General features: G+C 37.9%; 1 long non-coding RNA gene across 7 annotated transcripts in view; it reads left to right on the plus strand.

Annotated features, from left to right (window-relative positions):
* LOC125696753 (uncharacterized) overlaps positions 1-16,967 on the plus strand; it is a 120,757-nt gene that overhangs the window by 84,567 nt on the left and 19,223 nt on the right. For all 7 annotated transcript variants that reach the window (XR_007378510.1, XR_007378511.1, XR_007378509.1 and 4 more), the window contains 2 exons: positions 14,456-14,627; positions 15,789-15,889. This is a non-coding gene — a long non-coding RNA (uncharacterized LOC125696753). The remainder of the gene's footprint in view (positions 1-14,455; positions 14,628-15,788; positions 15,890-16,967) is intronic.

A 16,967-nucleotide genomic window follows, 5' to 3' on the forward strand; every position in this document is an offset into this window, starting at 1 on the left:
TGAATTCCCACTGAACTAACATTAATAAGAAAACTGTGTTGTTATCACTTCAGTATACAAAGAAGCCTGTTGGCCAGAATGTCATATGAACAGGAATGTCTGCTGGGATATTTAATTTCATCTCCCTTGACAATGTGTAGTTGTTCTCTTTTATACATTCTCTATTAACTGTTAGTGAGCTGTGTAACCTTGTAGAATACGAAGCAGTCTCTCCAGGCCAGCACAAAGCACACAGAAGTCCATATCTGAAGAACATGCGTACAGAATTTATACAGTTAGCATTTCACTCCAATGAACCGAGGTGTTCACAATTTCCTTCTCATAATTTCCCACCAGTTGTTTTTTTTTTCTTCACTGACCTGTATTCTTTCTTGTCTCTACAACTGCGAGTAATCTTTAGGACTGTTTCTTATCTTATGAAAATCTCTTCCTGCAAAGACACATCTCCTTTACCTCATCTGTGTAGACTGGTTTGAAGTCTACATCTGCTTGCTCAGATGTACAGAAACAACTCTCTCTTGACACTTCATGAACCTTTCATCATTACCTCACACCTGAATTTAACTGATGCCTTGTACAGAGATCTTAGCATTTAAAACTATATCATCACAGCCCCTGCATTGTGCATTGAGTTATGTGTGTTGTAGCAAAGTTAACAGGCACAATTTTGATTGGTTTTGATTGGTACACCATGGGGAGTAGTAGGAAGTGTAGTAAAGCTTATAATAAGCAGTAAGCTTGTGTTTGGAGTTGTGGACCAGAAACACCACTTCCATGCAAAATGCGTTCACTGTACAGGTATCTCATGTCTTGTGTTTTTTTTTTTTGTTTTTTTGTTGTTGACTTCCTTTTTTTGCTGCATTTTATGTCTTTGGAGTTGAGGAGTAGATTTTTCTCAGGAGCCTGCAGTATTTAAAATATAGGGGGACACTGCATTATTAAAACAATTGTTTAAGCTGTCACGGCAACTGGTTTTACATAAATGATGAAGAGAAAGTGATAAAGGGAAAGATTGGTTGTAATGGTAAATCCACTGCTTTTTACATGAACAAGAAAGTATTCTGGAGTTTCTTCTTGTTATAGTTCATTTTATTAGAGATGATTTTTTTTTACAGCTTAATATTATCCAGCTTCACAGTAAAAAAATACAGCACTTGTATACTCACCACAGTATCCGTTTCTCTCATCTGTGTAACTACTAAGTTCCTCCACTAGGAAACATATCAAATATGGATGCAAAACAGCATCCGAAAAAGACCAGACATTATATTTCATGATTGTCTGCAAAATACTTTCCCGCCCTTCTCCAAAGCCTCACTCAGTTAAATAGGCAGCAACTATAGCATGAGTGAGAATGGAGTAGTGACTCCTGAAGAGATCTGTTTGAAAAACTTTGTTATAAATAGTTGATTTTCTTACAACTTTGCTGTGTTGAAGGATAACTGGAGAACAAGGAGCATTCTGGGTGACGTGTTTCTCGAATCAGCATATATAATTTCCAGTATTCAAAAATGATAAAGAAATAGTTCACAAAAGAAGACCAAAAACCAATGCTGACAAAAATTAATTTTTTTTCTTTCTGTAGGGATATAACAGTAGAATCAAGTTTAAGCAGTATTAATGTTTTTCACTGCTAAAAACATTTACAGTACTTTTTAAAACGTATTAAAGAAATACAATATTTTATAATTAAGATCCTTTATCTTTTTAACCCATTACCTGCTTTCAGTATGATTTCTGAATCCTTCTTCAAATTTTTGCCTGTTGTTTTATTAATTTTTATATTGCAAACACCCTACAGGATATGATTTTTCCTATTCTAACATGTGGCAAAACAAAGTTGATGTGTTATATGGCTGTAGACCACTGGTGACCATGTGAATGGTATTCTTCCACACTGTTGCCTCTCTGGCTTATGTTCTGGCTTTTATTGCACAACCACAAGACTGAGGCTACTTAAAGTTCAGCATCAGCTAGCTGTCACAGAGTATCACAGAGATTCACAGTGTCATGAGCTACTATGATTGACCTCATGGAGGTACTGGAAGTGACTCCAAATCGTTTGTTTTATCAGCTCTGAAAGCTTGCAGATGTAGAGGAGACAGGTGAAAAGTGCTGTTTTAAGAGAAATACTGCTTCAGTGTGACTCTTTGGCCTTTTTAACTGTTTAGGGCTAACTTTAAGGGCTAGCACCAACTTCTCTTTCATTTTCTCCTGTTTGTTGAGAGTAGGTGTTGGTAGCCTTGGGGTGGGGGGGAGAAGGGGGGGAGGAGAGGCTGTAATACAGCAGATTTTCCTGTGGGGACAGCACTGCTTAACTTCCAGAAATACATGAGCAGTTGCAAGAAAAGTAGTGAGAAGGAAAGTTAACAAGTACTGTGTAGTCTATTCTCAGGTTCCTTACTTTGATAAGTAAAAAACGTCATGCAAGCATGCCTCCATCGTACCTCCCTAATGTTTTCCCTAAGTGAAAGCAGTGTGTGGAAACTTTTAGTTTCCTGAGTCTCAGCAGGTAAAACTAGTGTATTCATTTCCCAGGAGCTCATGCAGATGTTTATTTTCTTAATCTTTGTCTTACCATGTTTAAGATTGCAGCTACTGGATTCTGCTTTAAGTTTCAAGTTCAAATGAACCCAGACACTCTTGGTAAAATATCAGAGAAACCACTGAACTTCACCTGCCTTTGCAAGGAGAACTTGTGAAACCACGAGTTACCCACACTAAAAGTGTGAAACCCTGCATTAACTCAGAGCTTCTTTTCTTCTACCTCAGATCCTCTGAAGGATTACAACCCTTAGGGAACGTCTTCTTCAACTTTGGCCTGTTTTCAGAGTTTGTAGTAAAACTCAGAATTCTTTCCATGATTGGAGAATTTTGTAATGAAAGCAAAGCACAACTGTAACCCATGTAGCTTTTGGATCAGTGGTTTTAGAGATAGGTTCATAACCTTTGAACGTAGCGTGTATGTACTAAGCTTGGCAGGCATCCCTATTTTGGCAGGTCTATTCGTGTTTTGAAGGAGCTGTCCCACCTGTTGTCACAGCAGTGCGGCAGATTGCTGGCCCTGCCACAAAGATACAGGACACTGCAAAGTAAATGTCTCAGGGAAATAACATCTCCCATAAAACACAGAAGGCTATATTGTGCTGTAAGATTCAGCCTTCACTGGCGTACCGAGGAGGCTGCAAGCAGCTGGTCTCTTCAGATGCATCTCTCTCTGGACTGGCTGCAGCAGCATTTGCAGTGGGACCTCCACCACATGTTAACAGCATTGCACATATGCCTAGCTGGAATGGCTCTGGCTGAGCAGAGGGGGTAGGCTGCGGTAATAGGTCTCCTTCTGTCCTCTTACATACACTGCAGGTCCAGCCAGACCGAACAAATCTCCTTTCACTTGCTGTATCTCTCCAAAGGTTCAGTGTGTAGGCTGGAAATCTCTCTAGGGTAAAGGCACAGAGAGAAACAGTGTTATGGTTGATCTGTTACTGTGGTAGGTAAACTGTAGGCTAAATTTTACCCTTTTCTGAGAATGTTTGACCCTCTGACTGGAGCTGAGTCATTTTCTTTTCCTTCTGTACAGCCAGGCACACCAGCTTCCTCTCATTTACTACAAAGATACGAAGTTTTGAAGTGAGCCTCTCCAGGCTAGTTATCCAGGCAGCTGGTTCCCTCTGCCTCCTGCACCTAGGCCTGCTGAGCAAACTTTCAGCGCTTGAGAGCCAGCCACTTCTTCCCATTCCTCTGCCCTCTCTCTTTGCCTATTTTACCGCTTGGTCTTTTGAATCAAAGTAATGGTGTCATGCTGGAGTGCAAGCATTGGTAAGAAAAGCAGAAAGAGAGATGTGTTGCTTTAGGCTTGCTTCTTCTGATGTCAGTATGCCCATGGTAACGTCTGTGAAATTAAGTCTTACCCGTTTGGTTGATTTTTCTTTTTTTCATCCACTACAAATACCTCAAAGTCAAATTAATGATTGTTTTTTAATTTTGTAATTCCAGAATGGTTTGGGTTTTTTTTAACTGTATCTTTGTTTTCAAACATAACATTAGCCCAGTCTCTTAGCTGATTTTATATAAGTAAAAAAATGTAAGCAAAATCCCCTCAGCCATATTTGATTTATAGGGGGATGACAAAAACACAATTTTTAATGAAGGCTGCTCTGAAAGTAATGCCTCATCTTTTATTATATTGGCCCACAACAGCAGAGGCAGATGCTGATGATATGGCAGCAGAGGTTGAGCGATCCTACCACTGTCCCATTAAATTTTGTTACCATGTGGCAGATGGCAGCAGAGGGGCAGTCTGAAAAATGATGTCTGATGTCTGACATGGAAGTGCATATAAAGCAAAGCTGTGTTGTTGAATTCCTCCATGCAGAAAAAAAATGGCCATCCATTGATATTCACTGATGCTTGCTTAACATTTATGGAGACCAAACAGTGGATGTGAGCGCAGTGAGGCAGCGGGTGGTGCCTTTCAGCGCTGGTGACAGCAACGTGGAAGACAAGCCATGTTCCAGACATCCACGCACAGCTGTCAGATCATGAAATGAAGAGTGTCCAGATCAGCTCATCTGTGACTATGTTGAAAAACAGTTTTGTAGCTGGTAATTTTCTCTGTCAGTGTTATGTGTTCTTTGTATCCGTTGTCATTTCCATGGAAATAAATAGGACTTTTGTAGCAATTTATATATTTTTAAAGTTATTGTGGGAACTTTTTTATTTTGGTTTGGTTTAGGGTTTTTTTTTGTTTCTTTTGCAGAGGGAACAGTGTAAGAATGCCTGAATCTTGAAACCTAAAATTTGGCAGGTTCCTCTTTAAGAAGCACGTGCTTTGAAGTTTTTTCCTAAAGATCTGCACATCTGCCTCTTAGGATGCATCAGTTGTTAATAATTCTAGGAACAATGTAATAGGCATACAGTTTGGAAAGGAATGCTGAGTGCCTATTGAAACTTGGATTTTTTTTTTGCTTTTATTAGCCATAGTATTACTTTTTTTCTCGCTTTTGCTGCTCCTAGCTTATTGTACATTGAAGTGAAAAGGTATCTGCAGAGATGGAGAAAGATCCCACTTTTTAACTGCTTTTGGTGAAAGTGCTTTAAATGCTGTGCTGAACATTGTAAAGTTCCTGGAGCTGTAATAGAAAACACTAGTTTCTGGACTTTCAAGGGAAGAATGTGGTTAGGATTATAGTGACTGAGTCACCATCAGTGGGTGGTCTTGACTCCATGTGGTGCATAGTAGATAGGGGGACAGATGAGCCTTTGCTCCAGTAGGTGAAGAGCTGTACTTAAGTCAAAAAAGGGCCATGCCGGGCTACATTTTACTCACATGGGGGGTTAAATATGGTCAGATTGTGTCTCAGTATGGCTTTGTTTCAACTTTGCATAAAAGTTAGATAAAGGATTTGCTTAAAAGCTCAGCAGCTGTAATGTTATGTGCTCCATTCGGCTCCTCAAATTGCTTCTTTTCATTCAGTGCATTTCCATTGTTCCGTTAGCTTTTAATGAGACAGTTACAAAATGTCTGCCTCACTCTGACCGCCATTTTGTAGCCTGATTGTTGGATAATGAAGACTGTGAGAAATAGAAAATAAACAGCATGGCATGGAGGAGATTTCAAAGGGAGCACAAACTCTGCATATTTTATTTAGATGCTTAATTGTTGCCGACTGGCTGCATTTAAACAAGTGACTTTGCAGTGTCTGGAAGAAGACCAGCTCCCGAATTTGAGGAGCTGACCTTGGGTAGATGCCATCAACTGTTCTTTTCTATTGGCATAAACGTGCTGCTGGCAGGATCTCCCTGTAGCTGCAGTTGCTAACCCAGCTCTGAATCAGAACCTGCTCGCATTGCACTAGGCCACCAATTTATGCTATTTATTCTGAGTATTATTCACAACCCCTTCAATGACAGAGATTTGATCTACAGTATATAGGATGTTTAAAAATAAGAACCTTTGAAATCACTATAATTAAGCTTCTCCCATAGAGCAACCAATATTGTTCAGAAAAAAAAGGGAGGAAGGGAGGCTTCAAGTTTGCTGAAAGCAAACTGAAAGTGTACTACAGGAATTGAAGGGATACTGTGGAATTGTTGTCGTGGTCCTATGGATGGGGTGCTAACTGAGCAAGCAGTGCAGTTAGTGGCATTTGCTTCCTTTATGAAAAACTCTTTTTTGTGCGTAGAATGTGGGCAAGGGGGAATGGGAAGGGTGCTTTACATTCACAGTAGGGTGCAGATTCAAAGCTGTTTAAAATTCTGCCGTATCTTAATGATAATAGTTAATCCTAGTATCAGAACAGTACTTCTATTTTTAAAAAGCAATCAATCAATCATTTTAATACCTTGCACCCTTAGTGCCAAGCACCTCTGAAAACGGCGTATACAATAGTGCAAAAGCATATGAAACTACTTCTATAGAATTATTTTTCCTTTCTTCTTCACCCATACTTGTACAGTAAGATCTCAAAGGAACAATCTGGAATTATATAATGGAGTAAGCACTTCGAGCAAGACTAGTTGCCATGTAAGGAACACAATTATAGACTAAGTGAGGAGGGGCAAAGAAATTGCCACACCTGATTGAAGATCACTCTAAAAATATAGTGTATGCTGGGCTTTCTTGGGTAGTGTTGTGGCTTGTAGGGTGGAAGATGCATACAGATGCTTTACTTTCTTTTAGGATAATTGTTTTGAAAAGTGCTTCTTCCCATTTTCTTCTCAGGACAGCTTCCTATGTCTACCAGACTCTTTCAGAAAGCCGATCATATGGGCATCATGCAGATGTAGATAATTGTACATATTGTACAAATGTGCATAAATTGTACTTTTTTTTTTTTTTTTTTTAAAGTAGCAATAACAAGGGCTTACGTTTTGTGCTTGTTTGTGGCAGCAAGGAACTGGACTTGTTCCCTTAGGTCCCTTCCTATTACATGTTTAATTTTAATAGACAGCAAGCATGTTCTGCTTCCTTGAGATGTGTCTGCTATGTTGACATCTGGAAAGCAGCCATGTGAGGTTCCTTGCATAGTTTTTGCAAACACCATTTGCTGGTGGAATGAGCCAGAGCAGACACCTCTTTTGGCAGAACTTCGTTGCCATCTATTTTTAGTTGAACCCTAGTACATCAAATTACTGTGTGTAAGCCACCGGTATGGCTTGAAGGCAGGCGCTGAAAGAAGAAAGGCAGGCATTTTGTCTGCATAGTACCCAAAGTGCTTGGGGGTAAGTTATCCACATGTACATCCCATGGACTACTTCCTTCTCATTAACAGAATGTCAGAAACTGTATTCCATGTTGAGAAACGTAGAGGTGAGAGGATCTTGCTGTGTCCTTTCTAGTATACTTGGGGCACATTGGTGCACATGGAAATTTCAGAGGACAAACGCTGGCTAGAATATGCCCATTCTACAATAACAGAAATTATGTACAGAGCACTCAAGAGTGCGTCCAGTAACTAAACAGGTAAATAATTCTAGTTTTGAGTCTCTCAGCTGAAATCTATTAGCTTTCAAGTAATTTGAGAAGGACTGTTGATTATTATTCTGTCCAAAGCAAGAGAACAGCCTGGAGTTTTTTGCCCAGAATGTTAAGGGGGCAGAAAGGATGAAAAACTCCGTGGAATCTCTGCAAAACTCTGCAATCTCTGTACAAGAATGCCTTCTTCAGAAATTTGCAATAATAGCTAATTTTTACACATGCTCTTTATTCTTTTTAAAGTTACTGCACTTTTGTGTGTCAGATAAATTTATATATGTTCTTAGTTCAGACCTAAATATCTGTGGCATAAACAAAAGACCTAGTAGGCCTCTTAGTAGAGTATGTTATTAATAAATGTTTTTATTCCTCGTGCAATTCTATGCTTTGTTTGCCTGAGGGGTTTAGGACAGACTTGCACAGTGGAGTGTCATTCAAGTGTCTGATTTTTTTCTGAGCCTTTTTTGAGAAGATGTTGAATATGAGAAAGCAATGGCACTCAAAACTCAAGTTGTATTTGAATATTTTAAGTCCTGTTTGTGCAAAATATATTCGCTACACAATTGAAGCTCTGAAAGCCCCATGAAAAAATCTGATCCTCTTTCTTAAACATGCTTGGATTTCTTTTGTAATTGATTAATTTATTTCTTTTTTTTTTTTTTTTATGTTAAGTAAAAATCTTCTCCTCTTGAATATAGGTTGCAAGTTTTAGCAAGAGTTTTCCAAGCAATTCACTTGCATGGTGCCTGGACACTCAGCAGGTCTCTACAGATCAACAGTGGCTAGGAATGTAAGCTAGTGCCAGGTGAATGGTCAGCTTTCATTCCTTTCCCGTAGTTAATGTCAAAGGGTCAAAGATGATCAGATCAGTTTTTTAAACAAAAAAAGTAAAAAGGCTTGCTAATAATTCAGCACCAGCTGTGTTAGGCTTCCTATGGTGATGTCTTTTTAATTAGATAGTACTTATGTGATTATTTTCTTCTTGGCATTACTTTATGAAACTCATTAATTTTAAAAAACTCAGGTAGAAAACCCCAAACAAATGCCAGTATTTGTAGGTCGTTACCATTGTTTCCCCTTGATGCTAGACAACTCTTTTCCATGTATCAAGAAGCACTTTTCTTCTGTCTCTGTTCATCAGGACCCAGTTGTGGTAATGTTTGTAGCTTCAATGGATGGAATTTACATCTAGTCTGGTATCCCAATATGGTTATAAAATTTCAGAAATTAGGATGACTGCTACACCAGTCTTCCTATCTATGCATACAATTTTTGGATCATTCTGAGAGCATTTGCTATTAGAGAATATATAAATGAATTATTTGTGTATTTTTATTTCCTATTGAAGCAATCCCATTTACTATGTTCCTGTCTTTCTCTAGATACTGTAAAATATGCCATTTTCTTGCTTTATCGTTCATCATGCATTGGGGATAGTTGAAGTCATGAATAGTCCTATTCATCCTGCCTACCTTAATGCTTTGTACTGGATTGTGTTAACATTAGAAAGATCATAGTTTTTCTTCTATGAATTACCAAGTAGGTGAGAGTTGTAATTGTTATTTGCAGCTTAGATGATTCACTGGTGATAGAAAGTGGTGTTCCCTTCTTAAATGAATGGGCAGCTTATTTACAGTGCTCAGCATGACCATTGTCTTTCCACAGATGATGATTTGGGGCTTAGTTTCTTTTTTAACAATTAGGGATCATTCTAGTAAAAATTATTAGTAAGCCACAAACAAAAATCTCGGGTTCCTCATTTTCTACCAAAAAAGCCTACAAAAGCCTAACCTTTTGTACAGACACTATCAGCTCTCTTAGGAGTCAGATTAGCATGCTGCAAAAAGCATTGATTAAAATGTTATTAAAGAATCCGGCAGGTCTGAGAAACTTTTGTGCTGAATCGTTGCATTCACAATCTCATTCACTTGAAAAGTTTCTATGAAAGTCTGTTTACAGTGGTAATTAAAGTATTGTGAATTCAAAACGTGTCCTGCCGGACAGGCTCAGCGCTTTCACTGAAGTAAGTCAGCACAGACAACTGTGTATTTCTTGCATCCAGCAGCTTAATTAGAGAGTTCTAGGTGGGAAGAAATATCATGCCCTACTATCTATATGAACCAATATTCTTAGAAGAGAAAGAACTCTACTGCAGACTTGCCATGTCCCGGTTAATCATCCACATTTTATTCAAGCGTGTGTGGCCTTTTTGTTTGTTTTGATGAAGGTGCTTTCTCTGTGCACTGTTGATGCTGCAAGACATAGAAATTAAGAAATGTTTATATTAGCATTTCCACAGCACCATGAAAGACTGTTGAAGATGTACATTTTACAGCATAACTGGTATACAGAAGCGATGCATGTGCAGTATGTGGGTAAGGAAATATTTAAATGTCACTAGGAGAAGATAAGCTTTTAGATTTCTTGTGTTTTGTATGTTTAAGTACTTGACTTTGACATTGCATGAATTCTGATTTTTTTCAGTTTGTTTTTCTTCCTTCAGTGCTTGCTTTTTTATTTTACAGACTGATTTTCTGACCACAAGAAAGCAGATAGAATTATTTGATGTTGAGAACCTTGTTAATTTTATGGCCCACTTTCACGTGGAGATCAGCTTTTATTCCCCCCCTCACTCTTTATTCTTGATTCAATTGTCAGTAAGGTTTGCTGAGCAGAAACACTGGATGTATTATGGGAAGAAATCTAATCAATGCACCACCAAGGGACAGTCCTTCAGAAGCCTCCCTAGTGGCTGTGAGCCAGACTGGAGGTTACTACGAGGTTACTCTGTCTGACTTTTACCAAAATACCCAGCTACTTCTGAAAGGGCTGCCGGCAGCCCTGTGCATGTGTAACAGAAGCCTCATTAATATAAGCTCCCAATATATATACACCTGTTATGCTAGCCCCCAGCACAGAGCCTGTGTTTCCTATTTTAAACACTTTGCATGTCTGTCTACATTCCCTTCTGTCTGCAGTTGCTCTAGTGCGTACTGCAGAGCAGCTCATATGCAGTACCTCCAGGGAATGCAGGAGGCTAAATAAAGTTGTGGCAGATGTCAGGAGACTTTGCCAAACGCTATTTTCCAAGTTAGATAGTTTGAAAAATTAACTGGCTAATCCCAACTCTGTAATATAGAAGTAACCTCATTAGCGTGCAGCCTCATTAAGTATGCATTTCTTTAACTGCTCCTTTATCGGGTTTTGATGAAGGAAATTGCGTTGACAAACATGTGGGAAATCTTTATTTGACTGGCAAAACTCTGCTTCCATCCTTGTCCCCAAGCCCCAATGCAAAGTGTGCAGTGTGACTCTTAAGCTCTTTTAAGCAGTACAGCACTTCCTTAGGGCTGTTACCTGTTTTGGCTCTGAGTTCTAAGAAATCACTTGACAGCAAAATTACTCTAAGCCGAACTTTTCCTCTTTTATAAAATATTTGTTCAACACATTCCAGAACAGGGGTTTCGCTCAAGAAGTTACACATATTCTTTGTTAATGACAAAAAAAAAAAAAGCATCAAAGCAGTATCAGATACAACTACTGCATTTACTGATTCAGCACAGGAGCAAATTCTTAGCAAACTCACGAGCTGTGTTCTTTTTGGCTTGGTTTTCATGACCAATGCATGGAGAACCATTCACATCAGTACCTCTGACAGGCATTTGCCATGTTTGGCATAAAGGGGCAGTAAGTTTGCTTCACATAGCTCTCAATGAAGGCCTAGTGGTCCCCCCAGCAAAGCCAGAGATGCCACAAGGGATGGTGCTCTGGTGCTGTCACTCAAAAGCCACAAGGTACTGCTGGCTATACTCAGGTTGGTCACAAGGACACCCTCTTGGTGGTGGTGTGGTTCCAGTGTATGGGGCCACATTTCTGTAACAGGACACATGTGCCATTACAGGTTTCGCAGTTCTTTTTACAAGGTGCTCTTGATGATGTCTCTGCACTTCATTTTTATTGCCAAAGCCTTTTCCATGCAAAATTTCAGTGAGATATGAATCTTAGAACTAGGAGCTATCAATGGCTAACAATTTCTGCTGTGGAATGTGCTCCACAGGGAATTGTAGAGGCACTTTCAGGATCTGAATTAACTGGACTTCAGTTCTAGCACTTCCCCATCTGCAGTGATGGTCTTCTTGCTTGTATTCTATTGCAGCATTTGACTGTAAATTATTACAGCCTAGCCATTTTGGTAGGCATTTTTATTGCCTATCTTTTTGCCACAACTTGACAGCACAGTCTCCTCAGTTAAAAATCCTAAGAACTTAAGAATTACCAGCCTGGACTAGAGCAAAAGCCAGTCTGGCAGTCTAGGTCAGCACTTTCCTAAAATGAGACCAGTGGTGCCATATCATGGAGATCCTACTTGAGCATTGTCTGCTGCGTTTTAGTAGGGTTTGTTTTTAGTAGGTCAAGGTCAATGGTCAAGGACCATTTTGAATGTAAGCAACTTTTTGTTCAGAATCCTACCTAAATATTACAAGTATTACTAAAAAATTTTAGAGGAAGTAAACTCCAGTCTGGTCATCAAGACTCCTACTATCAAAGTAGGAGTAGCATCTTTGTAATTCATAATACTGATGTGTACTTCCTATTGTGATTAGGTTTTAATAGTATGTCTCAGTGAACTGATGCTTTAGTTCCTGTAGATCAGGATCAAGTATTGTGATTGTTTTACTTGAGTGCTATTATTAGGGTAAGTTCAGGAACTTCTTTTCATTATTTGAAGTGAGAGTTTTTCTATGGGAATGCTGTCAATATAAATGTGACTGGAAATTTCATGTGCTTTATTAGATTATTGAAATCTAGGTGCTGTAGGCTATGTCAGCATATTTCTGAAAGAAAATACTTCCCTGAAGAGATCTACTCAGAAAAGTACTTCTAATTCTTTGTACGCTTGTATCAGATCTCAGCATTTTCTAATTAAGAGTATGTGATATTTTCAGTCCAGGAATCAGATAGCATGCACAGGGAACTTTGAATATGGGAAAAAGATAAGACTGTAGTCTGACCAGTACTGGTGGAAGAACCTGTAGAAGTTGTGAAAGTGCAATAGCCTACTTAGGGCTTACTTAAATTGCTGCCTACTATTGTTCTACAATGTGAAGGAAATAATGCAAGTAAAAGTGGAACAGTGGTTTTCTGATTTCTGAAGACCAGCTGAGAGATAATGTAAATTGAAACATACTGCTCTTGGTGGCAAATCCTCCAAAAAAAATGCTTGCAATCTATACTTTAAGGGGTTGAAAAGAAATAGCAATAAGGTTTTGGTCCGTCTTGTGAGCTGTGTTCATTTGCTTAATCAAATACGAGGATAGCAAGCTTTCTTTCCTTGAAGTGAACACCTTGTAGTGTTGCACAGTGAATTTTGTCTTTACTGCTTTGGTGTACAGTATCTGTTAGTTATACGGCTTATTGCCGTTTTGCATTGCACTGCTATCATTGTTAGTAAAAAATAACATCAATAAAACCATGAACTAAATAGGAGGAGCTGAGTGTTGTTCTGCTAGCATGTCTACATGTTTCTTTCTGTTGAAATGGACTAGTTATGCTCCCAAACCAGAGAATTTTCCTCTTCTGTTTTAAAATGCGTATATTCCTGAAGTAGACTTTAAAAAGAAATATCTCATTAGGATCAAGGAAGTAAGTTTATTTTGAAGCCTCGGCACTCTCCTCGATGCTTACAGGTATCCAGTGGTGGTTTGGTACTTCAGATTTGTGCTTTGCTGGACTCCTATTCTGAGTGTAGGATTGCTGGTCCAGAGTGTTGTGAACAAACCAGCCATCTTTCATTTGCTAATTCACTACATTAAATGGCCACAATGAGGTTTCATTTGCATGTTATATTGAATATGCGTGATATTTTATTCTTCCTCTTTGCTGTACATCTTGTTGCATACGTCAGGAATTTGTAAGAAAACATGGATTACCCTTGCAAGTAAAAAAAAGAGAAGAAAAGAAAGGAAAAGAAAGGAAAGGAAAAGAAAGGAAAAGAAAGGAAAGGAAAAGAAAAGAAAAGAAAAGAAAAGAAAAGAAAAGAAAAGAAAAGAAAAGAAAAGAAAAGAAAAGAAAAGAAAAGAAAAGAAAAGAAAAGAAAAGAAAAGATCTGTTTTTTATATCATAGCTGTCAAATTACCAGTATTTCAGATTGTGCACAACCCCTTCCCCTCAGCACCTTGGTCTTTTTTTTCCTTTTTATAAGCTACTAGTAGAAGTAGCTCTGTGACCAAGTTGATAAATTGCCCCAGACGTTTTTTAAATATGGATTTAAACACATAACAAGAAAGTAAAAACAAAAAGCCAGGAAATGTCTAAGTTTGTGCACAGCAGGGAATTCAGAAGCTCAGATCTGTTAAAAAGGATGGCTTATCCCAATGACCTTCAAATGATGTCTAATAATAGCCCAATTCAAAACAAAATGTAGACCTGTTTAATTTGAATTGCGTATTTAAGTAAGACTTTGAAGGGTTTGAAGCATAGGCACAATGCTTTATCAGAAAAGAGACAGAAGTTTAATGTTTCTTGTAGTACATTCTCATGCTTCAACAAGAGGAATACCTAACAACTGCCACTCTTCTATTATGAATCTAAGAGTGAGGGGGTTTCTCCTTAACTCTCTGGAGAAGGAATTTAAGACCCAATAATACAAATACTGGCATGACTGAAATTTGTCATATCTAAACATCTGCAGGATTGTAGCCTAGTGTAATAATGGAATAGTCTGAAAAACACGTCTATAAAATCTCAATATGGTACTGTGTCAGCACATATTCTTCGTACAATTTAAGGCAGTCAAGTTTGAAGAGTTTCTTTACCAGCAGAATTTCTGTCCCATCTTGTGTCTGGACTGTTTTCTGCTGGTGGGATCCCATTTGCCACATTTATGACTGAAGCTAAGGATTATTTTCATGTACATTTTATATAGTACCTGTGTTCTATTTTAAGGAAAAATATATACATGCATTTTTCTTCTTTCAGCTGTGCAGAATGGCACGAGATGAACTAGCACATTTCAGAATAAGTTAAATAGAGAACAAAGTATTATGTCAATGGACAAGTAGAAGAAGAGGAGCTGATCTCTGACCAGAAAAGAAAAATAAAGAATTGCTAAGACTTTGAGAAAAATAAGCCTGAATGTTTTAGTTCTAAGGTGAGTTATGGAAACAACAGTAAAAGAGAGAAAAATCTTACCTAAGAATAGTGTGGGAATGGTATAAGGGTAAATTGTGGCATGAGAGACCAATAATGAAAGAGGTTAAAAAAAAAATAGAAAATTAGCTTGGTACATAATGCAAAACAAGACAAATAGTTTATAGAAACATAGCATTAACACAGTTCATATTTTCAGAAAAACAAAAGGGTTGGAATGAACAGTGGGTAAGCATTGGTGACTCTTATTGGACAAAGTTAGTGTTTCAAGGAGATTTGCTGGGTTCTATATATACAAATGCTAAGGACATTGTGGAAAAGAGTAACCTTTCGTCAAAAAAGCAGCAGAATTAGCTGGAGAAAATAGAAATCAGTAATAAGTGAATTGAGTGAGAATGAATAAATGAGTAGATTGATGAATAGGCAGAGAACATCACTTCTTTGGGATGACCTAGAATAATTTATCTAGTGTCATGTCGTGGTCCTGAAATGATCACAAGGCAAGAAAACAAAGATTGTTATTTCACCATGCTGTATGTATTTTTGTGTGCAATCAATGGTGTCTATATTGAAGTCTGATTACCATCCATTTGTAAAGGTATTAATGATACACATTTACTATCCAAAAAATTACTAGTATCGTTGGCTGCAGAGAGACTAAGCTGCTGACTACTACATGTTATGAATAATTTAGACCTGATGTATTGATATCTTTTCCTGATTGATTAGTCAAAGCACAGTTAACTTTTCTACTACCACTAGTCATACTAATTTTAAAGGACTGCATGTAATTCCAATATTTAGGAGTAAAAGTAAAAAAAAATATATCTGGTAACTACTTTAAAATTGTTTAGCTGTGGAAGTGGAGGAGACTTTTTTACTTGAAGCTTTCAAGGTTAGTAGCAACTAAATTGAATAGTCTCAGTAATTTTAAGTCAGTGTTTCCCTGACTGTAAAGTACCATTAATGCCCCTCTTACCTTTGATCAAGGCTTTCAAAATAAGTGTAAAGTGGGTTACTGCCCATATACTGAAGCAAACTCCTTGTAAACAGAACTCTTTGGAAGAACTGCATTTAGTGTCTGTATGTCCATTTCTCACTTTCTTCCCTCATAATGATAATGGAAATGTTTTACAGCTTTTTTTCTCCTTTCCTTTTTGAGAAAGAGAAATGACCTAGGGGGAGCCAAGTTACAAGACGAACTAATGAAGTTAGAAGAGGAAAGAAGTGAAAATTGGTCATCTATGCAAAGAAAATGACAAGGTATCTATGACAGTCACAGTGCAGAATTTCTTGCTGGTGTAGAGGTCTTCATGATAGATAAATTCTGGCAATAAGCTTTAAAAATAGTCCTAGGGAAAGGTGTTCTGAAAAGAATTTTTTCTTCTGTTGCCAGAGTAAGTATATATCTTTATAAGTATCTTCAAGATACATCTTAAAAGTCATTACTGTGTTGAATTGTAGCTGTATTTCTAGAAGTAAATGATGGTCACATTCATGAGCTGTGTTCTTGGGAGAAGTCAGTAAAAACAGTGCTTCTCCCAACACCAAAATAAAATCCTCCCAGACACTGTTGATTTCTGAGGCTTTAAGATAATCATTTCATGAATTCATTTAAATCATTGCACTTGAACACTCAGTGCACAAGTTATACCATTTTCTCTTTTCTTTGTCATGTATAACCATTACAAATGAATGTGCTAGTTCTTGTTTTGCTCTGTATTTAAAGGACATGTTCTCTTAAGTTTGTTGTTCTGCAGATTTGTAACTTGAGGAATGCAATATCAGTACTGCTGACAACTCATGTCCCTCAAATACTCTCAGTAATGTGCATATATAATATTTATGCAGTGGCTGCTAAGAGGCTGACACAAGGCTATATGCCACTTAAGATCTGAGGTTAAATGGTTCTTCAGTCACGCATAAAATTTGTATTGATTATCTGCCCAGCATTGAATTGAACCTATTAATGATTAAGCCTTTCAGTGTGAGAAAGGGAATTATGATCTCAATTAAAAAAGTGATAAAACAGAGCCCCAGGGGCTCATGAAATCATTTCAGATCATACAGGAAGTATATAACAGAGCTAACAATCTAAGCCAGTTCACCTCACCAACCAGCTCATCTTCCTTATTTGGACATCCTTGCATTTGTTGTCCTTTTTGTCATATTCTGTCAGGTATGGAACGTGTATGTCAACAGCCATGCATTCCTTGTGCACTGCTTTAGCAGTCAAATTCTCTTGCAAAGTAACTTAAAACACACAGGGAATGTGAATTGTGAATCTTTCTTGTCCATAAAGAATATGACACATGATGCAAAAGGGCCAGCATGAACAACA

The sequence above is a fragment of the Lagopus muta genome, chromosome 1, assembly GCF_023343835.1.
Source record: "Lagopus muta isolate bLagMut1 chromosome 1, bLagMut1 primary, whole genome shotgun sequence".
Lineage (NCBI taxonomy): Eukaryota > Metazoa > Chordata > Aves > Galliformes > Phasianidae > Lagopus > Lagopus muta.